Source organism: Cupressus sempervirens, chromosome 10 (assembly GCF_028749045.1).
Source record: "Cupressus sempervirens isolate cs-2001-9-10 chromosome 10, ASM2874904v1, whole genome shotgun sequence".
Taxonomy (NCBI): domain Eukaryota; kingdom Viridiplantae; phylum Streptophyta; class Pinopsida; order Cupressales; family Cupressaceae; genus Cupressus; species Cupressus sempervirens.
The window spans coordinates 535,054,509-535,081,894 of NC_143127.1; the positions used below are offsets into that span (position 1 = coordinate 535,054,509).

The 27,386-nt window shown below is 36.5% G+C and overlaps 1 protein-coding gene across 1 annotated transcript in view; it reads right to left on the reverse strand.

The window, feature by feature from the left end:
• Positions 1-2,573: 2,573 nt before the first annotated feature.
• The window catches only part of LOC149535007 (chaperonin 60 subunit beta), a 49,986-nt gene continuing 25,173 nt past the window's right edge, over positions 2,574-27,386 (reverse strand). Inside the window, exon 2 of the mRNA XM_089806736.1 lies at positions 2,574-2,933. The gene's annotated coding sequence lies outside the window, so the exon portion shown is untranslated. The remainder of the gene's footprint in view (positions 2,934-27,386) is intronic.

Below are 27,386 nucleotides of genomic sequence, written 5' to 3' on the forward strand. Positions count from 1 at the left end.
TGTCCGGAGAAGGTAGTAAAAGTACGAGGGGGTTGTTCAGAACATTCTTGTTTTATGATTGGTTCACACATTACTTTGGTTTGAAGAATTTGTCAGATGAATTTGCATTAGCTGGACTTTTGGAGATTAAAAACCTTTAGGAATTCAATGGGAGAGCTGGACAGAAATCTAGTTCTTCCTGGGAGTGGATTCGCAACGGAATTTACACTTGTGTAAAATTTGAAGAGTTTGCTATCGAGACAGATTTGCAGAGAAATGGAGTATTTAAATCTATTTCTAAAAGTTGATATATTCTGAATAAAATAATTGTCATTCGCCAGATTTGAGCGATTCTGCTATGTATGGTGTCGTAAACATTAAGGCTGAAGTGAATTTTATTTGGCATATTGATATAGTTTTATGGCCGATACTATTGGATATAGCACTATATATTTATCAGGTTGCTTTCATATTGCCATGGGAAATTCAAATAGTAATGCCGTGTGAACAATTACTATGATATTACTGAAGTTGAAGATTTCAGGAGAGTAAGGTTAAATTATGAATAAAAGTCTCCTGTGGGTCCCAATAAATGCCCTCATGTCTTCCTATATAGTCCAGCTATTGATCTTTGTAATTGTTTGAATGTATTAAGGGACCAATCTAGTCACCAGACAAGTTAAATTTTCCAGGCTATTGTACTTTGGCACAACTTGGAAATAATATATGTGAACATATCTAAGCCGCTTAAATGTTGTGGGACCCGAGTTAAGGCTTTCACTATAGTCGGAACCTGTAATATATGTGAACATATCTAAGCCGCTTAAATGTTGTGGGACCCGAGTTAAGGCTTTCACTATAGTCGGAACCTGGCATAAATAATATTTCCATTTCTAATGTTTGAGAATAAACATTATTGTGAAAGATTATAATCAGTGTAAATTTACCAACAAAAATATTTGAGAAAGCTTCTTACGGGTTGTGAGACACTGAAACACTTTCTGTAGTGCACGGTGACTGTTCAAAGGCTATACAGGATATACTCAATATCAAGTCTGGCACCATGGTTACATGAGAAATGAAGGGGTTCTGCACTCTTCATCTGCTATTTGATTATGGGGCAGCCTTTAAATGTCACCGCACCCATGGTTGTGTTATTTAGACAGAACTTTGATACTTGGCACGAAAGGAGGTCAATGGGAAAGAAACTAATCAACAGAATATTGCTGAGCACAGAGAGTGTGTAGACCAAAAAAGTGTACTTCTTAATTTGTTGGAAACCGATAAGGAGTTCTGGGACACAAAATGATGAGTAAATGAACTGTTGAGTTGGGAATCATCAGAATCGTCTCCATATTCTGGTGGGAGTCCTGAGCGCAATTCATTCTTTAGTGTCACGAGGAAGCTATTTCTGGAAAGTTGGTCCCAGTGCAAAGGTGCATAGCTTGGTCTCTTATGGAAACTTTGTGAGTGGCTTTCAAGTTTTTTAAACACTGTATATATTAATGTTAGCACACTCTGAAATGCTAAACATTAATAATATTTGATAACGATTATTATTGCTGTCGAATGATTTCTGAGTACTACAGTTGTTGCAATGAACTATATGATCTCCAGTGTGATTACTCCTCCTATTCATCATTTGTATGCATCCAGTGGTACAAAACCTTTGAATAGTCAAGATTGAATCTTGTCAAGGGTGTGCTACTATGAAAAGATATTATTTTCCTTCCAAATATCACACAACATATCATTTTACATGCTTACAAACAGCCTCACAAAATCTTTGTATGTTTTTGGATTCAATTGTGTTGCTGTTTTGTGCATCAACATTTCGGATCACACTCCGTGATCCATCACTGGGATGAATGATAGAGAACTTCTTTTATTCTCTAGCTTAACAAAATGTCTGAATACTGATTCATTGATGAGTTCATCCAAAGAGTCTTAATTCAGGCAAGATTCCTTTAAGGTATTCTACACCCACTCTCACCTATTTGGGCTGATTCCTTCAAACAATACACTGCCATGACAAAAAGCCTCTAATCTCTCAAACCTTTGCATCCATTCCTCACTGCGTCAAGGCCAATTGTCTCACTTTCTAGGCCACTTCTTACACACCACACGCCACCCACATGCAATGGTAAGTTTATTTCGTTCCTTTTTTACTGCTAACTCTTGCTACACAGCCACACTCCCTATACTTTCTCCTTAGCCACACTCTTTCTATGCTTCTTTATTTTTGAGCCACTACTCCTATTTGGCTTCATTTTCCTTAACTTATTAATGCATACCTCTGTTACAGTCTGCATTTGTTCAATCACAAAATAACTGATGCCTTCCCACTTTATTTAGTTTCAACATTCCTCTGGGCCATTATTCTTCTCTGCAGTTACCACGTGTCTCCCCCTAAATATCATGTCTTAATTTATTGCATCTGCCTCTCATTAGTTCCACAACCACAATGGTTTCATTTTCCAGCTGTCAGAAAAAGACTATGTTACCCTAGGTTTCCAGAACAAGGGAATGGGCAAACAGGTATCTGGAGCAGATCTTTTCCCCCAGAGCAGGAGACGGCATTGTGAACAGCTATATACAAAAATAGGAAAGATTTTAAATATATAGGAAATTTTTAAATATTCATATAAAAACATTCATAAGGCATTCTTATATACATTATAGAATCCTCACATATAATGTTAGTGTTAAATAATTTAAGTTTAGAGTTCACATGAGAGTGGAGATTGAACAAATTATCAAAACTGAAACATTAATCATATGTGACAGCTAGGGGATAGGTTTCCAGAAGTTTCCAAGTCGAGGACATCCCCGCTTCTAGGAAAGGCCAAATTATGCCAGAAATGCATCCCCGGATAACACTGGAAAAAACCATTCAAAGGATGTCCATACCCGATTCTGATGCTTCCATTTTGGCAGAGGCAGTCACAATGCTCCTGCATCACAAAGGAAAATTGGGAATGCAATAAGACATTACAGAAGTTTTTAACAATGTATATATATCAGTATCCTCTAATATAACCATCTTTTACTAGAACTACAAATCAGAACATATACATTTGAAGTAGAAGATTCATAATGTTGAGTCTTAATTCAGTACTACAAATTACAGAGCAATAATTATGTCCATCCACACAATGGTCGGTCATTGTGTTTGTAAATATCTTACATGCAACATTCATATCCACCAAGTTAGATTCCTACATAGTCAATCACCAATTCCCTACTTCTGTGAAGCTGCCCTTGCATGTGACCATCATTTTTTAGTGCATTGAAGCAAATTCAGATCACTCAAACTCATCAAAGACTTGTAAGAGTAAATCCTACTCAAAAAATACTTCCAAAATGTTTGAGAATAGCAAAGATAAAAATTTTACTCTATCCGACATCGTGCATATAGAAGGTGATTTTTTGTCTCTTGGTGACATCAAATGAAATAACCATCACCAATTCCCTACTCCTGTAATTACACCTTGCATGTGACAGTCATTTAAGTGCATTTCAGAAAATTCAGATCACTCAAACTTATCAAATACTTGTAACAAAAACTTATCAATACTTGTAACAGAGTAAAAGTAATATTTAGAAAAGACTTGCAAAAGAAAGTTTGTAAATAAAGAAATCAGACTCTATGCAATGTCTGACATATATAGTAGATCTCTTGTCCACTGGTAGCATCACAATAAAATTTAAAACATGTATTAATTGGTAAAAAATCATTGTGATAGGATGTATATCATCTAAATAAAGATATTTGCCTGTTTAATGCATCACAATGTCATGTTTAGTTTGACGTCTCTATTACAATCACAGAAATCACAATTGATAACAACTTGATGAGATGAAAAATAACATTAGACTTAGCACAATGCAAAAAAGGGTGTAAGAAGGAAAAAATTGGATTCCACTCATTTTTATGAAGAGCACTCAAGTTTTGATTCCCTTGAAACTCTTTACCACATAAGAAAATAGTTGTGTTCTCACACACAGTGACATCTTCCATCCTTGATGGATTATAACATCATCTTGAAAGCAACCGAGCAGAGTTCGTGAATAAATAACCATAATCAAATAAAATACTTAGATAAAGGCTTACCCAATAATAACAGAACTGATTATACATATTAATAATTAGCCATTTTATTTCCATATGGGAATCCATAAAGTGGTTAACATGAAAGTAAAATAAAGGACCCTGACCAATGGACAAGTGAAGCTACACAGAGTTTCAAAGGCGAACTCCATCTGACTAAAGCCAGAGGCATAATTTGATTTGTTGCCTTGCAGTCCTTATGTATTGAAAATAAAGAAATCTTCCTTTTTTTGCCGCTTACTTTATCTAAATATTGTTGGAGACGCCATTCTTGATAGTTAAATGCTGGAAGAATGAATGGATTGAGTTCTAAAAATCCAATGTGTATACTTGTATTTAATGAATAGAAAAAATGCACTGTTGGTTTTAACTAATCATGAGTTATTTTTTAGACATATCTAATGTGGAGTCATTAACATTATCAATACATGCAATAAATGCCTATACACAGCGTGTTCAGTAGTAGACATGATTATTCCGCTGTCCATGTTAACGAGTTGATATGCTTCTATAATAATTGTGCAAGTATTTCTGCATCAACTTGTCAGATACACTCAATATCCATCACCGAGATGATTTTTCCATCATCCTAACATTAAATCATTGTGTGATCTGAAAATTTGATGTTAAAATGCATACAAAGCTATTCCCAAAGCATATAATTCTGCATCCAGTAGTCTAACATTATACTACGTAACCCCCCTATGATGAAACCAAAACACAAGACAACTCCTTGTTTGTCTTGAAATTTGACAAAAAGAATAGAACGAAGTGGTTTAGTCATTGATAGGCCAATACTGAGGTAAATAATCACATGGTTAATTCTTGAGAGACAAAATTTAAATTCAATCCTTCTGTCAATCTGGGGACAAACTTATAAACCGCATCATGGCTATTGTAAAGTTCCAAACTGGTTTCTAACTGAAAAGCAATCACAGCACTGGTATTCTTGTATTTTACTTGGTTGTTTTTCCTTCTTTTTAAATTTTTTTGGAATATATGTTGTTTTTGTATTTTTTGGTTAAGTATTAAAGCTTGAAGAAATAACTGAAACTAATTACAATTTTCTTGCCACCATGAACCAAACAAATATATAATTCGGATTGCTCAATTTGTAAAGTATTGACAAATGGAACCTTAATTTCATTCCCACTTTGCACAATGCAAAGTTCTGCAATTTCCTCCAAATTGCAATGCCTGTAGCCGGCGAATTGAGATCCAAATGCCACAGGAAAGAATATGCAGCTGTTACCAGTTTGCAGACCTCCAATGATGATTAACGTCCACCTTGAATGCCCAATAGATGCCTCTGCTCACTGGCATGGATCCTTCCTATTGCAGAATGCAGGCCCCAAGAAAATGCAGGTTAATTTAGGAGTGACGACCTGCCCCCATCTCAGCCGCTAGCTCTCCATTTAATTTGATTTCCCTCTGATTAGTAATTGCAGGCTCAACCACAACTAGCCGCCCCAAATCCAGTAATTAACAACGATTAAATGTTTACTCACAATGCAATCAAATTCGGAACTCTGCCTTACAGTTAATTTGACTTCCACCACAAAGAATTATTGATGAAGCAATAACGTCTCTTCCCTCTAATCAGCTAGCCATCAGCCAATTCTGACCTCCTTGAAACAGTAAAGACAATAGGAGGATCTTTACAACCTGTTATACCTCAGCAACAAGTTGTACCCCAACTTTGTCAATTCTCAGAAAACTCCACAGAAACCCTCAGCCAGATTCTCAATGAGAAAATATAAATTTCAATGTAATAATCAAGAGGATCCCCATTCTCCAAAAAGCCATATTTATAATACAAATTTGAGCCATTTAGCTTCACGCACACACCTTTCACTTAAAAGCAACTTTTCCAATATAAAGTCATAACACTTTATATTATAAAACACAATGATAATTTAAGTGTGTAATAAATAATCATTATAACCAACATTCCTCCAAATAAATATGACTTCAATAATATTTCATTGAGAGATCAAATATCAAAGCCAGACAATCACCCCCCTTGAACTGCTCACCCAAAATAGTAACTGACCAAGTGTGGCTTACTAAAAATAGTAAGTCCAAAAATAGCAATATCCCGACAAGGACCCCCCAAACCCAAACGTCAGCTCACGAGGGTCGCGATGTTGAGCTGACAAAACCATACTTCAAAAACCTGCTAAATCGGGGACATTACAGCTATAAGCCTATATGTGCAAGGGCTGCAAGTAATGAGGTGAATATGAATAAAATGAAACTGTTCTAAAAATAAATCAATTTGTTATAACTTATAAATATGCTACAATGAAGAGACTAATGAACCATCTCTTCGATGAGTGATAAAACCTAACAACAAAGGGTGGCCAATAAAGAGACTTTATTGGCACAAGGGGTCGATCAATACAAGTTTATAGAAATAAGTTGTTACTGATACAAGCAATCACCAATTGACTCGGGTCAACATAAAGACCACTTAGGGCATGATATATTTAGGTAAAGAGACCAACTTGGTATTTAGTCAAAAATTTGAAAAAACCCATAATACTTGAGAATGCAAAGGTAATTTCCAGAAATTTACAGTCCTAACAAAACCTATGAAGTATTGAAGCTTACCATACCATGAAACAATTCCTAAAGTAACATACTAAAATATCTAATAAGAAAAATTCAACTAGTTTCCTAAATGTAATTTTCTGAGTTTCGATTTGAAATAAAACGACTACTTCTAAAACAAAAAATAACAAAAAGTTTTCAAGGTAAAAGTATCAAAAATTCCACTTGATAAAAGACATATTTACACATGTATTTATTTCGTGAAATGAAAGAAGTAACAAGTATGTCTTTCAAGAAAATTGAAATACAATTTTCTGTAAAGTTTCTGCAAATTCTATGACTGAATATAGACTAGATTCGACCTTCTTCCTCTCCTTGAGACTTGTTGTGAATAACTTCAAAGTATTGCCTTCAATTGAATTAGAAATATAATTCAGAACTCTGTCTTTTATTTCTGCAAATCATATGTGGGCAGTATTGACTAAAGAGCAGACTAATTGTGTTCTTGTGTGCTCTTAGACTTCAACCTTACCCTCTATAAATATAGGAATCAAGGGACATGTTCTTAGAAAGGACATGTCTCTTCCAAAGTCTATTTGCCTAACCTCTAGAAGTCAGCGACTTTCCATGAATTAAATAAGTTTAAACACAAACATAAACAAAGGAGTTTAGATTAGTTTTAAACTAATACACAAGGATAGATGTCGATATCATAAAGAGAACAATGCAAAGACTAAGTTCTATATTTATCATGCCATATCAGATCAGATCGATCTGTTTATCATTCCATATATTTACAAGTTACAGAATTAACACTCCCTCTTAACTTGATAATCATACTGAGAGATATCATATCTAGCAACATCAATAAGATGAACAAGCAAGAATTGATACTCTATATCTATTTGAATCTTCTTAGCATGTGGTATCATAGAACACATGATACAATGTCATATTACTAAACCTGTAATATGACAAATCACTGGTACTAGTGATAACAGTATTGCAAAGAATGCCATGTACAAGATAAATCTGAAGAGTAATTTAAGTTCTTCATTCATCCATGTTGTGACTCATAGATACTGGAATTCTTATATCACAACATGATCCTGAGCTTTAAGATCTACCAGAATACAGAATAAACCCTGGAGAATAATAAAATTCTTTCTTTATCCAAATTGTGACTTATAGACATAATAATGTATACATCACAATATGATCTTTAACTCATCTAGATCTTACAGAAAAACTCTACTGTTTAGTACATAATCTAAGATATCGTCATCTCTCCTAATGTCTTTTATACAAGTGTTTATTATCTCAGAGATCGTCATCTCTTAAATAATGAATACAAATGGTGGAGCCCATAACAATCAATAGCCTGACAAATAAAATTATTTTATTAATAATTTAAAAAATACAAATGGATTACATTTCAACCATACCAAGTCTTCTTTTGAAGTGGTCTATTTTCACTCTAGATAGAGGTTTGGTGAGTATGTCTGCTATCTGATCTGTAGTGCAAATGTATTCTAATTTTACAGAATTTCTGTCTACCATATCTCTTATATAATGGTATGGTAAGGAATTTCAATATGCCTGGACCTGTTATGAAAAACTGGATTCACCGAAAGTTTGATGGAACTTTGATTATCACAGTGAATAATCATAGGATTCATGGCTTGCCCAAATAATCCCACTAGTGACTTCCTTAGCCCAATTGCTTCTCGAGAGGCCATTGCTGCTGCAATATATTCGGCTTCTGTGGAGCTTTGAGCTGCTGAAGACTGCTTTCTACATATCCAAGATATCATTGCTGATCCTAAACTGAAACAACATCCTGAAGTACTTTTCCTATCTTTAACACTTCCACCCCAATCTAAGTCATTGAATCGATGTAAATCTAAGCCAACCTTCTCATATTTGAGTCCAAAATTAAAAGTGCCTTGTAAGTATTTAATAATGTGTTTAACTACAACTAGGTGAATCTCCTTTTGCTCACACATAAACTGGCTTAAGGCATTAACAACATAGCAAATATCAGGTCTTTACATAAGGAACCCAATCATCTGTCTGTAGAGAGTAGAATCTATGGAAGGTGATTTTGTTGCTTCTTCTTTAAGTTTATGTAGATTAGTCTACATTGGAGAAGACATAGACTTGCAATTCCACATTCCAAATCTCTTCAAAATGTCTGATGTATACTTCCCTTGATTAAGTATGATACTATCAGAATTCTACCGTACTTCCAATCCTAGGAAGTAATGGAGTCCCAAGTCTTTCATCTTGAATTCTCTAATTAGATCTTTCTTGCATTGATCTATAAAATGATCATCACCTATTATTAGTAAATCATCAACATACAGTATCAGAATTACCATATCATCTTTATCTATTTTATAATATAAATTTGGATCGGTTTCATTCTTGGAGAATCCTAAGCCGATGAGATACTTACCAATTCTTTCATACCAAGCCCTTGGAGCCTGTTAAGCCCATAGAGAGTTTTCTTGAGCCTGCAAACAAAAACATTAGGATCATGAGTTTCAAATCCTTCAGGTTGCTCTAAATATACTTCTTTTGCAATCTTTATATTTAGGAATGTTGTTTTTACACCCATCTGATGTACTTTCCATCCCTTCGATACTGCAATTGTTAGGACTGCTCTTACAAAGGAATACGTGGTGACAGGAGCAGAAGTCTCTTCATAATCAATCCCTTCTTTTTGAGAAAATCTTCTAGCTACAAATATGGCTTTATATTTCTCAATGCTACTGTCAGCAGCATACTTTATTTTAAATATCCACTTGGAAGAAACAACAAAGTTGGGTGGGAAGCCCGTGTGTGGACCCCCCCCGGGAGCGGGGGTTCGGGATTTCCTTTATTCTCACCGCCCTCCCCTACTATCTATAGGCATAGTGAAGTGGAGTAGAAACATACGTACCAGCAACCCCTACCATAAAATTCTAGGGCCTATTATTTTATTGCGCCCCGCCCCCTAGCCCCCCCCTGCCTACGTTGCTAAGTCTTGGAACAATTTCCTAAACATCATTTTTCATAATAGATTGGTATTCTTCTGTCATAGCCTTCCTTCCAGGCTGAACAATTAATAGCATCTGAAGGATTGGTTGGTTCTGTTTTGGATAAATCATTCATGTTTGTTGTATAACTAAAAAATCTTTTAGGTCTTTTGCTTTCTCTGACTATTTCGGAAGGTGCAGCAAAGTCTTTTGCTTCCTCAATGACCCAAAGTGGTCTTTTTTTTTAATTTTGAGTTTCTCCAAGATTTAGATTTTGAATTTCATCTTCAATTTCTTCTATGTTCTCCCTTTGAGACTCAAACTCACTATTTCTTTCGGAACTAGGTAAAGGAGAAGGTTCTTCAGAACTTAGGGCTCATTTGAACGCTAGATTTTCTTCAAAAATTACATCCCTACTAAGTTGAATACTTTTTAGTCCAGGTATGAAAATCCTATATGCTTTAGATGTTTCACTATACCCTACAAAAATACCTTTTCTCCCAGAGGGTTCTAACTTGGTTATCTTTTCTTTTGGAACATGGATATATACGGGGTACCCAAAAATCCTAAGATGACTTATATTGGATTTAACCTTAGTAAAGACTTCTTCAAGAGTTTTATCTCTAAGGTAAAAGTGAGGGCTTCGATTTTGAATATAGACAGCAGTACAAGAGGCTTCTGCCCAAAGATAATATTCTAGATTTTGATCAAATACCATAGCTCTAGCAGCTTCTATAATTGTTCTATTCTTTCTTTTTGCTACCCCATTTTGTTCTGGATTATAAGGAACAGTTTAATCCCTCTTAATTCTTATTTCTTTACAAAACCTTTTAAACAAATATGAGGTGTATTCTCTTCCATTATCAGTTCTAAGAGTTCTAATTTTATGTCCTGATAAGTTTTTAATTAATGTTTTGAATTCTTTAAATCTCTTTAGGATTTCTTCTGATTCTTTGCACTTTAAGAAGTAAATCCATGCTTTCCTAGAGAAGTCATCTATGAACAAAATATAGTACCAGAATCCTCCAAGAGAAGGAACAGACATAGGTCCACATAAATCTGAATGAATTAATTTCAAAACATTATTTGTTTTCTAGTGCTATCATGAAATGGACTTTTGGTGTTCTTACCCAGTACACACCCTTTGCATATGTTTGAGTGGTCTTTATTTAGTTTAGGTAGGCTAGTAACCATCTTCTCCATAGTTGATAAGGTTTTGAAATTTAGATGCCCTAATCTTATGTGCCATATTTCATTTATGTCTATAGCTTCATGAATTAAGGCTTGAATAGGTCGACTAGATTCTAAATTTAATTCATACAAATATCCTTTTCTCTGACTAGTCAACTTCGCTTTCTTAATTGAGGAGTTCTTTGCCCAAGTTATTACTTTATCGTCTACGAATGCAACATTATGCCCATCATTTTCAAGTGTTGTAATTGAGATTAGATTTCTTTTTATTCCTAGTACGTAGAGTACACCTTTGAGAAGAAGAGAATTTCCTGATTTTAGTTTCAACATGCAATTTCCAATTCCTTCGACAGAATGTGTTGAAATGTCACCGATGGTGACTTTGCCATTAACCTTTTCAAATATAGAGTCTAGTTCTTTGTATCCTGTTATATGTCTAGAAGATCCACTATCAATTACCCATGTTTTACTTGAGATTTCATTTGATAATGACGAATATAATACATGATTCTCAGGATCATAGTTATCTTCTTCCCTAGTAACATTTGTACAATTCGCTTGTTGTTTAGAATTCTCAAGACAATTAGATCTATAGGGTCCAAGCTTTTCACATCTGAAACATTTTATCTTGGATAGATCTTTCTTGGGTTTTCCATTCTTTTGATTTCCCTTTTTCTTCTTGAAATGCTTCTTCTTGCCCTTATAGGAGTTTGTATTAAGAACATGAAGTTCTTCATCTTCTGTTTTCAGTTTCCCTCCTTTCTTTAATTGATGCAGAAGCATCTTGGGTTGCCTTATTATCCTACTCATTTTTGTTCATTCTACAATTCCTTCATGTGCCTAGCAGTCCAGTTCCTTCATGTGCCTAGCAATTTAGTTCCTTCATGTGCCTAGCAGTCCTTCATGTGCCGAGTTACCCAGTGTATGCCGAGTGACTCTTCATGTGCCAAGTTATCCAATGTATGTCAAGTGACTCTTCATGTGCCGAGTTACCCAGTGTATGCGGAGTGTTTCTTCATGTGGCGAGTTACCCAGTGTATGCCGAGTATTTCTTCATGTGCTGAGTTATCCAGTGTATGTCAAGTGTCAGTATTTGGACGTGATTTCTGCGAGCCGACTTGTGGGATTTATTTTGATCGCGACATTTATGTTAAGATCTTTTCTTAGGATGTGTCTAGACCATTGTTGGGTCGACCTTCCTCTTATGTAATGTTCTAAAATAATCTATAAGCCATTTTGGCAAGTATATATAGAGTGTTTAGGCTTAGAGTTAGGAAAGTTTTAAGAAGAAGATGAGGGAGCAGAACTGAAAGTGCAAATTTCTAGTTGGATCTTTGAACGTGAATGTATTTGTAATTGGCCGTAACCCAGAAGGCCTTACAGCTGGGCATGCATAAAGATATTTTGATAAATCAATAAAAGTATTTCACTCTTCTTCCTCCTTTGGTTGTTGTTCCTTGTGTTTGCTTCCGTTCTGTTAACTCTTGCAGGGTGGTTTGGATAGCTAGGTGAGCCTTTGGCCCTAGTTATTCGTCTTTTGCCTGCATCAGTGTCACAACCTGAGCTAAATCTAACTCAAATTGAGAAATCCATGAAGCATCTTCAATAGGTCTGTTCTTCCACTTCACCAAATATTCATAGTAATCTTTTCCTCTTGTGCTCTTGCCAACTCTCTGATCCAATATCTGTTCAACTTCTTCAATCTGCTTCTTAGGATAATCATCTAATACAACAACTTCATGCTCTAACTCATAATACTTATACCAATCAGCAATATTGAATATAGGAGATATATCCATGTCACAGATAACTTAACTTCATAAGCATTACCACTATCAAACTTCTTCAAGATCTTACAAGGTCCAAATTTCTTCATCTTCAGCTTACTATATGTTCCAACTGGGAATCTTCCTTTCTTCAAATAAACCATCACCTCATCACCAAATTGAAAATCATGGTGTCTTCTAGACTAATCAGCATTCTCCTTCTACTTTTGATTACTTTGTTCCAACCTCAACTTCACTTCCTTACGCAAAGACTCCATAAAATCAGCAAATTCTTCTCCTACAGCACTTCTCTTTTGTTCACCAGCAACATATCTCAAATCTGATATACCTATAGGATGCATTCCAGTAACAATCTCAAAAGGTGTCTTCCCTATACTCCTATTCACAAAATTATTATATGCAAATTCAGCTTGTGCTAATACCATCTCCCAATTACTTGACTTATTCCCAACTAAACATCTCAGCAAATTACCCAAGCTTCAATTCACAACCTCTATCTGACCATCTGTTTGTGGATGGAATGTAGAACTAAACTTCAATTCAGTACCCATGTTCTTCCACAGTCTTCCAAAAGTAGCCAACAAACTTATTGTCTCTATCAGAAATAATACTTCTTGGTAATCCATGCAATCTCACAATCTCTTTAAAGAAAAGTTCAGCAACATGCTCAGCATCTGATGTCTTCTTACATGGTATGAAATGAGCCATCTTAGAAAAATTGTCCACTACAACAAATATGGAATCATACCCTTTCACTGTCTTAGGCAATCCAAGAACAAAATCCATACTGATGTCAGTCCAAGGTTTCTCAGGAACAATAATAGGTGTATACAAACCAGTATTTTGACTCACCCCTTTTGCAACTTGACAAACTCCGCAACTCTTTACAAATTTTTGAACATCCTTATACATTTGTGGCCAATAATACTTCTCTTTCAGAAAACTCTATGTTTTATCAATTCCAAAATGTCCAGCCAATCCACCACTGTGTTTTTCTTTAACCAGATTCAACTTTATAGAACTTCTAGGAATACACAATTGAATACCTTTGAACAACACACCTTCTTGAATGAAATATTCATTATACTTACTTATGTGATTTGTCAGATTTGGTGCTCTGCACTCTCTCCACACCTCAAAAAAATCAGGATCAGCATCATACAACTCTTTCATTTCATCAAAACCAAGAACTTCAACCTTCATTTCAATCAACAAAGAACGTCTTCTACTCAATGCATCATCAACTCTATTAGTAACTCCACTCTTATGCTTAATGACAAATGTAAAACTCTGCAAGCACTCAACCCACTTCATATGTCTCCGATTCAATTTATGTTGACTTCACAAGTATTGTAAAGCTTTATGATCAGTATACAACAAACACTCCTTAGGAATCAAATAATGTCTCCACTTCTTCAATACTTGAACAATGGCATAAAATTCTTGATCATACGCAGAATACTTCCTTTTAGCATCATTCAACTTTTCACTAAAGAAAGCAACAGGCTTACCTTCTTGACTTAATACAACTCCTTTTGCATTACCACTTGCATCATATTTAACTTGAAATATTTTGTTAAAATCAGATAAAGCTAATACAGGTAATTCAGCAACCTTTTGTTTCAAAGTGTCAAAACTCTTATCAGTTCCGTGTGTCCATTTGAATTCCTTTTTATCTCCCCTCATTGTCTCAGTCATAGGATTACAAACAGAACTAAAATTGTTGATAAACTTTCTGTAAAAACTAGCCAAACCATAAAATGATCTTACCTCACCCACATTCTTAGGTGTAGGCCATTCCAAAATTGCTTTAACCTTCTCAAGATCCATCTTCAATCCATCAGCTAAAATCACAAATCCCAAATACACAATCTCCTCTTGCATAAAAGAACACTTTTTCAAATTAATCAACAACTTTTCCTCTTTCAACCTCTGCAATACTTGTCTAATATGCTCAAGATGTTTTTCTTTAGTCTTACTAAATATTAGAATATCATCCAAATAAACAATCACAAACTTACCCAAAAAAAATTTCAGAACTTCATTCATCAGCCTCATGAAAGTACTAGGTGCATTAGTCAAACCAAAAAGCATAACCAACCATTCATACAAACCATCTTTTGTCTTGAAAGCAGTCTTCCATTCATCACCTTTTCTAATTCTGAGCTAATGATAGCCACTCTTCAAATCAATCTTGGTAAAATACTTTGCTCCACTCAAAAAACCCATTATGTCATCCATCCTTGACATAGGAAATCTATATTTCACTGTTATCTTGTTAATAGCTCTGAAATCAATACACATTCTCCATTCTCCATTCTTTTAGGTGCTAATACAGCAGGTACAGCACATGGACTCAAGCTTTCTCTGATCAAACCTTTCTGCAACAACTCATGCACTTGTCTGTTAAGTTCTTCATTCTTTGCAGGTGTCAATCTATATGGTGCTTTGTTTGGCAAACTAGCTCCAGGAATCAAATCCATACAATGACTTATGCTTCTTACTGCAATAATGTCTTTATACTCATTCAGCAATTCTGTAATTTCTACTGGTACTCGGCTATCACTATCTGTTGTCACTCGGTCATTACTAGCTTCTGCTGCTCGGTCATTACTACCAACACTCGGTCCTCTAGGAACTATGGTGAAACAGACTTGATTCTTTTTCATTTCCTTTTCAAATTGTTTCCCATTAACCATGCAAATTTTTACAGTAGTACAATTAACCTTATCTAGACTTTCAATTAAAGGCAGCAATATTTGTTTCTTCCCATTTACCCAAAGAGTATATTGATTCAATCTTCCATCATGTACAGCATATCTATCATATTGCCAAGATCTACCCTACAAAATATGACAACAATCCATGGGCATAATAGCACACAAAACTTCATCAAAGTAATGTCCAATTTTGAACTTCACAAGGCATTGCTCACTTACCAATATCTTATGCTCATCTTTGATCCATGAAACATGATAAGGTTTGGGATGTTTCAGCCTTTGCAACTACAACTTGGTAACCAGCTCTTCTGATGCCAGATTTGTAGAACTTCCACTGTCAATGATCACTTTGCAGCAATTTTCAGCCATTTTACATCTTGTCTTGAAAAGACTTCTCCTTAAAACAGATTCCTCATCACTTCCCTTATTACATAAGGTTCTTCTCACCATCAAATTTTCTCCAACCTCAGGTCCACTTGGTGAACCCTCATCATCTTCTTGAATCACAGCGTTTCTGTTACCTTGCCTACTTTCAGAGGATCTACATTCAAAAGATCTATGTCCCTCTTTACCACATCTAAAACAATTACCATGAAATCCACCTCTAGAATAGGAATTACCTCTTCCTTGGTAAGAATTACACTTTTCCATTCGATTTTGCCTTTGTCATCATTCTTCCATTCAGATTTGCCTTTATCCTGCATAGAACTGTCAGATCTTCCACTTTCTCCATAAGATCTACCTCTGCCTCTCTGGAATCTACCACCTCTACCTCTTTGTCTTTGTTCATGCTTCTTTGTCAAGATCTCCTCAGCTTTCAAGGCATATTGATATGCTTCTTCTATACTTTCCAACTTCATAAAACTTATTTCATCTTGTATTCCAAATCTCAATCCATTAATGTAACTTGCAATTTTCTCAACATCATCATCCACATGTCCAGATCTGATGTCCAATCTATAGAATTCTTCGGTATATTCTTTCACAATCATTTCCTTTTGTTTTAAATTTTGCATCTTTCTCAACAAGCTAACTTGGTAATCAGCGGGAGGAATTTGTTCTTTACCTTGTTCACCATCTTTGGCCAAATTTTGATCTTCTCCTTTCCTCTCCTTTGTCTATCCGTTTGCAAGTGCTCCCACCATAGTGATGCATGACCTTTTAGCCTAGTGACTGCAATCTTCACCTTTCTGTTATCAGGAGTGTTTTCATACTCAAAGAACTTCTCCATATTATCCAATCCAACACAACATTGGTGTCCAATTTTCCATCATAAAGAACAACTTCTACAGTAGGCTTTGAATTTTCCCTAGACAACACTTGCAACAATCTTTCCTCATCTTGATCTTCTTCAGGTTCTAGATTATGGTTTGGTGCTACTGCTTCATCAAGATGTGCTCCTCTCCTCTAGGCTGTCTCCACAGCATCTAATTTGGCTACAATTTGTCTCAACTGATCCAATATAGCATTATCAGCATTTCTTCTACCACAAACCATCTTTACAAATCAGGTTCCTGCAAGATCGCAACCCTTTGCAAGTTATAGGTCAAATCCATAAATCTGCAACCCTACAACCAAATCTGAATCAGGGTTCTACACGATCCAATCTCCACAAGGATGAACCTCAATCTCTGATACCAACTGATGCAGGCAAAAGGCAAATAACTAGGGCCAAAGGCTCACCCAGCTATCCAAACCACCCTGCAAGAGTTAACACAACGGAAGCAAACACAAGGAATAGCAACCAAAAGAGGAAGAAGAGTGAAATACTTTTATTAATTCATCAAAATATCTTCATACATGCCTAGCTGTAAGACCTTCTGGGTTACGGCCAATTACAAATACATTCACATTCAAAGATCCAACTGAAAATTTGCACTTTCAGTTCTGCTCTCTCATCTTCTTAAAACTTTCCCAACTCTAAGCCTAAACACTCTATATATATTTGCCAAAACGGCTTACAAATTATTCTAGAACATTTATATAAGAGGAAGGCCGACCCAACAACGGTCTGGACACATCCCAAGAAAAGATCTTAACATAAATGTCACGATCGAAATAAATCCTGCAAGTCAGCTCGTAGAAATCATGTCCAAATACTGACACTAAGCATATACTGGGTAACTCGGCACATGAAAAAACAGTTGGCATAAACTGGGTAACTCGGCACATGAAGAGCCACTCGACATACACTGGATAACTTGACACATGAAGAGTCACTCGACATAAACTAGGTAACTCGGCACATGAAGGATTGCTAGGCACAAAAAAGAATTGGATTGTTAGACACATGAAGGAACTGGACTGCTAGGCACATGAAGGAACTGTTAAGCACATGAAGGACTGCTAGCCACATGAAGGAATCGCAGAATGAACAAAAATGAGCAAAATAACGAGGCAACCCAGGATGCTCCTGCATCATTAATTTTTTGGATTCTTCTTGCAGACAATCCCCCTTAAGTCTATTTAAGTCAGGGAGTTTATCTCTAGCATTTATTCCTTGTGCAAAAGTTTCCCATAAATCTGGCAATCCATCTATAGCCATTAGTGTTAGTTTCGTGTCACTAATAATGGTTCCTATACTTGAGAGTTCATCTCTAATGCCGGCAACCCTTAGGAAATAAGAATTCATTGATTCTTCTTTCTTTATTTGTATGTGATTTAGTTGTCTTTTTAGTGCAAGAACTCTAGTTGCATTATTGACCTCATATGTATATAGTAATGCATTCGTCATATCAAATGATGTCTGATGTTTTGTTAGCATAGGTACAATATCATTCTTTACTCCATGTAATATGATCTGGATGGCTTTTCTATTTCCTTTACTCCATATAGTTTTATGAGATTCGATACTAGGTTGTTTGAATGCTCTATCAACAAATTGTTTTACATCATTTTCTTCAAGAATCATCATGATTTTGAATTTCCAGGCATCAAAGTGTTCTTTCCCATCAAATCTGTCCTCAGGTATAATTGTGTATGCCATTAAAGATAGGAGATAGTTGCTACATATATATAAAGTCTAATTACTAAATTTTGCAAAGCTTGGGTTCAACTACTAGAGTTCTAATACCATGTAAACTTTCTGCAAATTCTATGACTAAATATAGACTAGATTCTACCTTCTTCCTCTCCTTGAGACTTGTTGTGAATAACTTCAAAGTATTGCCTTCAATTGAATTAGAAATATAATTCAGAAATCTGTCTTTTATTTCTACAAGTCGTATGTGGGCAGTATTGACTAAGGAGCAGACTATTTGTGTTCTTGTGTGCTCTTAGACTTCAACCTTACCCTCTATAAATATAGGAATCAAGGGACATGTCCTTAGAAAGGACATGTCTCTTCCAAAGTTTATTTGCCTAACCTCTAGAAGTCGGCGACTTTCCCTGAATTAAATAAATTTTAAACACAAACATAAACAAAGAAGTTTAGATTAGTTTTAAATTAACACACAAGGATAGATGTCGATATCATAAAGAGAACAATGCAAAGACTTAGTTCTATATTTATCATGTGATATCAGACCAAATCGATCTGTTTATTAGATCAATATGGTTACAAGTTATAGAATTAACATTTTCAAACTCACCCTAACTTATGAAATTAAATTACAAAACCTTGAAGCAAGAATGTGAATAAGAACTCGCAATGTTTAGATGTGATTGATGGTTTTCTATTATGCAGGTCCTGAGTATGAAGTGTGCCTTGTAAATCTTGTCCATGTCTCGAACAGGGGGAAAATGTATAACTAGGGCATTTATCCACCCATGGATCATACTCAATCACCCTTGCCTACTTCATCACCTGAAGCAAACCCGGCCCTACCCGAGGGATGGTAGATGTTGGCATCAAGACTTTTGGTACCTAGTGTAAGGATACCTACAACTTAGTCATCTATACCCTATAGCCAACCGCTACTCTGGTACAATACCTGACTACAGTTGTATCCGATGCCCTCATTCTAACTACCATTAACATGTACCTTGGCCAAGGATTTAATTAACATGGAGTCAACATCTCACCCTTCCCGCTTGACCTTTGGCTAAGGAATACCCTCCTAAGTAGTTTTTTTTTAGTACAGGTCTGCAATTCCAATTGCCTCTTATTGTGATTCAAATCGGTAGTTCTAAATTCAGAATTTCGTGAGGTAAACCAATACGTACCGATACTATCTCATCTATTATTGTAGTTAAGAAGAGGTAAACCTCCATTAGTGGTATGGTTCAACTACATGTACTATTTTATTCAACTTATCTTCATGTTTTGTTACTGCCACTCTTTAACCCAATTAAAGACTTATAGTCACACCAAGAGTAATAATTCAAAAGTGCATGTGGATGGGTATCTTAAGGGATTTGTTCCCAATATTTAAATCTGGAAGAATTACTGCATTGAGCATATGAATAGAAGGTTCCTAATGATATTGATGGTTCATAGTCCTCAAGTAAGTAAAAGTACATTAAAGAAAATAGGCTTAGGATTGAGAGTTCTTGATAGCATAGCAAGCAAATTACAGTTTGACTTGTGCAATATAATTTCCAGATTCACATCAGCTAGAAGTCAATGATAGAGTTTGACATTTTTGAGCCAATGTAATGTTTCGATGTCCGATTTACCTTCAGGAGTTGGGTTGCCCGTGTGAGCCTAGCGATTGCCGAAATCCAATTCTAGACAATGCATGCACTATGTCCCAGTAGCTGTATGGAGCAGCCTGAATGGACCGTATGATGGACAATGAGTGATGTACATACTGACTGATGGATGGCATAGGTGTTATGGGTTTGGTCGTACGGTAGTTGTTGGAGGTTGTACGGTGCTTATGTAGAGGTTGTACAGCAATAGTTTGGAAGTTGTACGGTGAGTGTGGGGTGGTCGTAGGGTAATGGATTGCAGGTCGTATGGTGATTGTTTGATGGTCGTATGGTAATGGCTTGGGGCAAGGACGATTAACCACTTTCTATGCAGAAATATTTAGAATGCAATCTTGTCAATACACAAAACAATGATAGATATAAATGTAGTCTAGACACAAAGATATTCCAGAAATAATGTTACTTGTAATAATGATGCTCCGATTTGTCAGATCCGAGTCAGGAATCTTGAACAAAATAGGGTGAGGGTTAAGTCCCATCGAAACCGGAAAGCCAAGTAGGGAAGATCTTTCACTTTCGAAATGGCGAACAATCCAAAACTCCAATAGGAATTCGCAGCACAAGGAAATAATCCAAATCGCATTCTAACTACTACCTGCATGTCGTGCTTAAATACCCTTCGGAGGAACTTCCCAAAGGTTTACAGATATAGCCGACAGCCACACCTACGGAAACAATAAAATAAAAATGGGTCCGAGATATACTAAATCAATCGGCCCATAAACAAAGGTTTGATTAATTATTTATTTTATGACGGGAACATTACAGTCTTCCTGTCCCAAAATTTGCTTGTCCTCAAGCAAATGCAGTGTCGAATGCTGCAGAATGCGTTCACCTTCCCAAGTCGTGTCGTCCAACAACAAATGTTTCTAATGTACCAAGTATTCCCTTAGGGTATGGTTCTGCAAAGTCTTCTCTTGTACATCAAGGATCTTCGTCGGTTCTAACACGAGCTTCCCTTCTTCATTGAGCAGCAGAAGATAAGTGGTTACTGCGATGTTCTGTCCCACGGCTTTCTTCAGTCAAGAGACATGAAAGACATTATGGATGTGGCTTCCCTCAGGAAGTTCCAGTTCATAGGCAACTTCACTGATGCGGTGAGCTACATGATAAGGACCATAAAAACGTGGCTTCAACTTTTCTTTCCCCCTGCCTTCAATGAGGACTGCCTGTATGGCTGGAGTATGAGATAGACCAAGTCTCCCACTTCGAAACTTCTCTCGATCCGGTGTCTGTCGGAGTAGATTTTTTGTTGATTTTGCGCCCTTTGTAAGTTCTCCTTCAAGAATCTCAAGATGTCTTGCCCTTCCTGAAGCCAATCCCTCGCCCTTGGTGCGCGGCTATCACCCAGTACCATGTTAATAAATGAAAGGGGTTCATACCTATATAGTGCTTTGAAGGGTGTCATCCCGATGGACATGTGATAAGTGACATTGTAATAGTATTCCCCCAGATGCATCCATTTGACCCATGCCCATTGTTGTGCCGAAACATAGTTCCGAAGATAGCCCTCTAGCCACTTGTTCACAATCTTCGTCTGTCTGTCTATCTGAGAGTGGTAGCTAGTACTTGGTGACAATTTTGTTCCTGCCAATCGAAACAATTCTATCTAGAAAATACTAAGAAACCGACCATCCCTATCACTAACAATGTTTCATGGTAACCCATGCAAAAGAAAAACTTCTTTGAAAAATATGTTGGCTACCAATGCAGCCTAAAAATCTGAGATGGCGAAGAAGTGTGCATACTTCGTCAGTCTGTTGACCACCACAAAGACAATCCTTTATGTTTTAGGAAGTCCGGTGATGAAGTCCATGGAGATGCTTTCCCACTTTTGTTCTGATATAGGCAAGGGTTGCAGTAACCCAGCAAGTAAAGTATGTTCGGATTTGTTTTGCTGATAGACTACACATTCTCGTATGTATTGCAATACATCTTTAAGTCCTTTCCACGAAAACCTCTCCCTGAGCTGTCTATAGGTTTTGAGAAACCCTAGGTGCCCGACCAAGGGTGAGGTGTGTATTTCCTTCAAGATTTTCTGCTTCAGTTTGGATTCAGGCACTAAGTATATCCGATCTTTATTGTAAATGATGTCATCCACCACCTTGTATCAGTCATCCTAAGTGTCGTCATCCATTAGCTTACATACAAATGTGTTTTTAGAATATTCCACCAATAAGTGTGCTTTTCAGTTGGCTAAAATCTGAAACAATAAGTAGATGGCGGGTTTCCTTGACAAAGCAAATGGTGGATTTCCTTGACAAAGCATCTACAACCACATTGTTCTTTCCCTTCACATATTCAATGTCGAAATCAAAAGCCTGAATCTTACCCATTTTTGTTGCCTCTCGTTCAGATCTTGTTGCTCCAGAAAATATTTCAAACTATTATGATCGATATGGACAACAAACTTGGACCTACTAGATACTGTCAGAATTTGGTCAGTGCATGTACAATGGCCAACATTTCTTTGTCATAAATGGAATATAAATGCTCCGCTTGTGTAAGCTTCCGACTTTCATAGGCTATAGGGTGTCTATCTTGCATTAATACTGCGCCAATGCCTTCTCTGAATGCATCACATTCTAGAATGAATGTTCAAGTGAAATTAGGTAAGGTGATAACCAGGCAAGTGCTCATTGCTTCTTTTAAGTTATCAAAAGTGTGTTGCACTCTTTCATTCCACTAGAAGGAGCCTTTCTTCGTCACATCTGTTAAGGGTGCGCTGAGCTAAGAGAATCTTTTTACAAACCTCTGGTAATAACTACACAATCCAAAGAACCCTTGCAACTCAAAGAGCGATTTTGGTGGGGACCAATCAAGGATAGCTTGAATCTTCTCCTGATGAACCTGCACCCCAAATTTACTGACAACGTTCCCTAGGTACAACATTTTTTTCATCTCGAATTCACACTTGGATTGCTTGGCGAACAAAGACTGAGCCTTCATGATCCCTAGGACTTCATCTTGATGCTTTAGGTGTTTCTCCCAATTTTTGCTATAAATAAGGATATCGTCAAAGAATACCAACAAGTACTTATGCAATTGTTTGTTGAAGATGCGATTCATGCAAGACTAGAAGGTAGTTGGTGCATTTCTTAATCCAAATTGCATGACCAGGAACTCGTAATGCCCGTAGTGACAACAAAAGGCTATCTTCTCCACGTCCTCTTCCTTCATGCGGATCTGATGGTATACCGAATAGAGATTTATTTTAGAAAAATAAACCGCACCATGCAATTCATCCAACAATTCATACATCCTGGGAATAGGGTATCTATTTTTTATTGTTTGCTTATTTAATGCACGGTAGTCCACACACATGCACATCATTTTGTCCTCCTTTTTAACCAATACTACTGATGATACAAAAGGGCTGGAACGGGGACGAATCCATCCTTTCTCAAGCAGTTCTTGAATCGTCCTCTCGATTTCATCTTTGAATTTTTTTGGATGGCGGTATGGAGTGGTGATAACCGAATTCGCTCCTGTTTCTAAATCGATGATATGCTCAAAACCTCAATGGGGAGGTATACCTGACGGAATGTCGAAAAAAACTTGCTCATACTTATCCAAAATGTTTTGAAGTTTATTATCTAGATGGTACGCCTGTTGACCCTTGATTGGCTCTGTAGACACGAAGCACTGTGCGACCCACACAATGTCATCATGTTGGAAAATAGCTTCCATTTTCTGTGCAGATACTTCCTTCGAACCCTCATTCGTCATCCATCTTAGAACCACCTTTTTTCCATCGACAACAAAAGTGAAATCCATTCACTTGAAACTGTGTACTCATCTAGAGATTCCATCCATTGTATTCCTAAAATGACTTCTATATCTGCCAGGTCTACTAAAAAGAAGTCTTTTGTTATTGTGTGGTTACCCATGGTAATGCTTAACTGGGGAACAAAGTGTGTGCATGATAACATTGATCCACCAGAAACTTTGACTTGGAACCCTATGTGAGCTTTTGTAGGCAATCCCCTTCACTTCACGAGTGATGAGTTTATGAAATTCAAGGTAGCTCTGTTGTCCAGCATTAAAATCAACCTTTGACCTTGGAGAGTTCCCCTTACCTTAAAAACTGTATATCTTGGGCTGCCAACAAGGGCAATGGTTCCTCCACGTTTCACCAATGCTCCTACTCTCTCCGTACTATTGAGACCAATGTATTCAGGGACCTCCTGTTGGTGTTCATCTTCGATATAAGAGTCCTCTTGCTCGTCATCTGGCATGACCTCAATGTAGTGTACTTTCCCCTTTCCAAGGCATCTGTGTCCTGGCTCCTACAGTTCCTTACAACTAAAACATAATTTCTTCCTTCGTAGATCTTGCCCAGTGGCTTCATCCATTGGGGGTTTCCTTGGCGGAGGTCAGCTTTCTTTTGGTGCTAATGGAGGCTTGGAGTGAAAGTTGCTTCGGATGGGAAGAAGATGACAAAAGTGCCATGCTTCGAGTCTTTTGATTGCTTCCAAAAGGGTAGCTCGATTCAACCCTTTAACCCATCCCTTTAATGCTTCCATCAATCCATCTGACGTCGTTCTGAAATATCAATGACCACTACAAAAAGTTTCTGGAATTCAGTGATGTCTTAATCCACGAATCTTGTTTGCCTCAACTGTGTCAACTCCTTGAATTCGAGTTCCAAATCTTGGTTATGGAACCTCTCTATTAATATTTCAGTAAATTCCGCATACATGTTGCTCTGGTCATGTCCAAGTGTGATTCGTGTTGCCACCATTCATGCACTATTCCTTCTAAATGGAGAGCGGCAAACTTAATTGCTTCTTCTGGCATCAGATTGAGCTGGAAGTAAGTGTCTACCTTCATTACCCAAGCTTGTGCACTCATAGATCCCAATCCATCAAATGACGATAGGTTTACTTTCCTCAACTTCCTTTTGAGATCATCATTAAAATATCCTTTATTTCCAGTTCCAAAATAACCCATTCTCAAATTCCGTGTAATCTTTATATGAAATGTCTCCTTCCAAATTGGCATTCCTCCACTCTTCTCTCAGTTGTTCTTGGTATTTCCACGAAAGTTGGTTCCCTTTCTCTTTGCAGCACCTTCGTACGTGGAGGAAAGGTCGGCATGGAAGGTCTAGAGCGTGTTGGATGAGCACTTGCCTTACCCGACACCAAGTCCGTGTTGTGTCCATTTTGTTCACCAGGTATCTTATTTTCTACCAGTTTCTTGAGAGTTTCTTCCATAAGTCACTAAGTATCATTGATTTGCGCTTGATTCCTCGAAAGATCCCTTACTAGTGCCATAAGCTCTGTTGGTTCCCAAATCCGCAGATTGGAATCCTAAGGGCCTTTCTTGCTTGATGTTGGGATATCCAACTAGTTATGGCCAACTTGACGGAACTAAACATTGTTCCCTGCACTTCTAGCTCCGCAAGGCCAAGGCGGGTGTACCTAATCCTAGCCAAAACACTTAGATCCAAGACGCTTATAGAAAATTGATTAGAATGCGAATGTATTGAAAGTTTTCTTAACGGCAAGAATTATAGAAAAACTTTAAACTTGAAAATTATGAATTAATAAATTAATGTGATAATGTTTTAAATAAAGAACGAACACAACAAATTAATATATTAATTCCTCAATGGAAAGAAATGAAACAGTTGCCAGCATATGGATTATGAATCAAGAGTAATATAAAGACCAATGCTTAATTAAATGGGCAATCAGAGTGAATATTATAAGTTGACACGTACAACTTTATATAGTTCAATGTACTTAAACTATAGACAAATTAATAATCCAGACATGACGGATCAATTATACGAATGCAATTTTAAACTAGTCTAGGATGCACTTTAACTCTTGTGATATGGAGACAAACTAGACATAAATATGGAAATAATTAAATATTTTACAATATTTATGTTTATCAAGTTTAAAATGCAATAATGACCTAGTCCACTTGTCTAAATATTAAAACATTTATAGAATTTTAAAGATAATAAAAATAAAGGACACAACTTGATAATATTTCAACTCCAAAATTTAAAAATAAATAATTATGTCGGAAATAAAACCGCAATAAAGACACTCCTTACAGATGATCTATCTACTGCATATCTATCCAAACGGCATAAAATTCACCCAATAATTCAAATCCACGAGCTTTGTTCAAAAAATCATTTCTCCACCAATTGGAGAATATAATACATCATAGATGCATAATAGTATGAGAATGCTAGAAATTTAGGGAATTGTATCTATCTATCACCCCTTTGATTTACATCTATATTTATAAATGTGTAGAGTCACTCGGTTAGTGCCAACCAATGTGACTTTTCAAAATAAAAAACTAATTACATAACTCCTATTTAACATAACGTATTAAGGCCAACAATTCAAAACCGTTGCCTCAACCATGGATTATAAACATTAATGAATCTCCAAAGTATACCTATGGGTCAATTTCCTTTTCCAAATTGGCGAGAGTGTTAACTTCTAATGCAAACCCGTTCTTCTCATTCTTTTTCTCATGATATAGATGGTGGCATGGTTCACAATTCGAAAAACACCAACAATCATCCATCAGCATCCTGAAGATATATAATCATCATGAAATTTAGAATACCCGACATTTCTCTGTTTGTTAAGCTGTAGCATTCTTCTGGTGTCGTCAATGAAGATTTTTGGTGACTGGATCTACTCTTAGCGCACATTAAAACTTTCATCATTGGGAGGTATCACCGTTCAAAGTTAGTTCTGTATATTTTCCTCTAAACCCAAACACTCATGTTAATATCACTGTGTGGACTAATTGTCATGTTCCAAATAGATATCGAGCATCCGTTGAAGACTTTTTCTCCTCGCACAAGTACATCATTCATGGTGCTAAAAGTGGTATCCATGCTTCAATGCCTACAAACAAAGAAAGAAGAGTTAGATGTTAATGAGTAAAGGTAAATTATTTGAATTCCTTTCGAGACCTCTGGTTTTGCTTTTGTTGTGGATAGCGGTACCAAAATCATCTTGAGAAGCAAGCAGATATTGCCACTATTACTTCACGTGTCTGACTGTAAGCTTCATGTCCATTCTTATCGCTCATTGCTCTTAAAACATTGTTGCTGCTACAGTTCAATAGCTTTATCTGCACCCCCTGACCTTGGCGGGAGTTAATGAATAGCTCTGAGCCCCTAAATATTTATTAGACTAGCATCAATCCAATTTGGGACATTTCTAAGAGTCATTTGCACACCCCAGCCTTGCTGGTATCACTGTCTTATATCGAATGTTGCCACTTATTTCATCTGAACATTTCTTGGAATTTGGAATGCACAATATTGACAACTATAGCTCTCTTCTCATCTATATTCCATGCAGAGTAGCAAAGGATTAGGCACTGC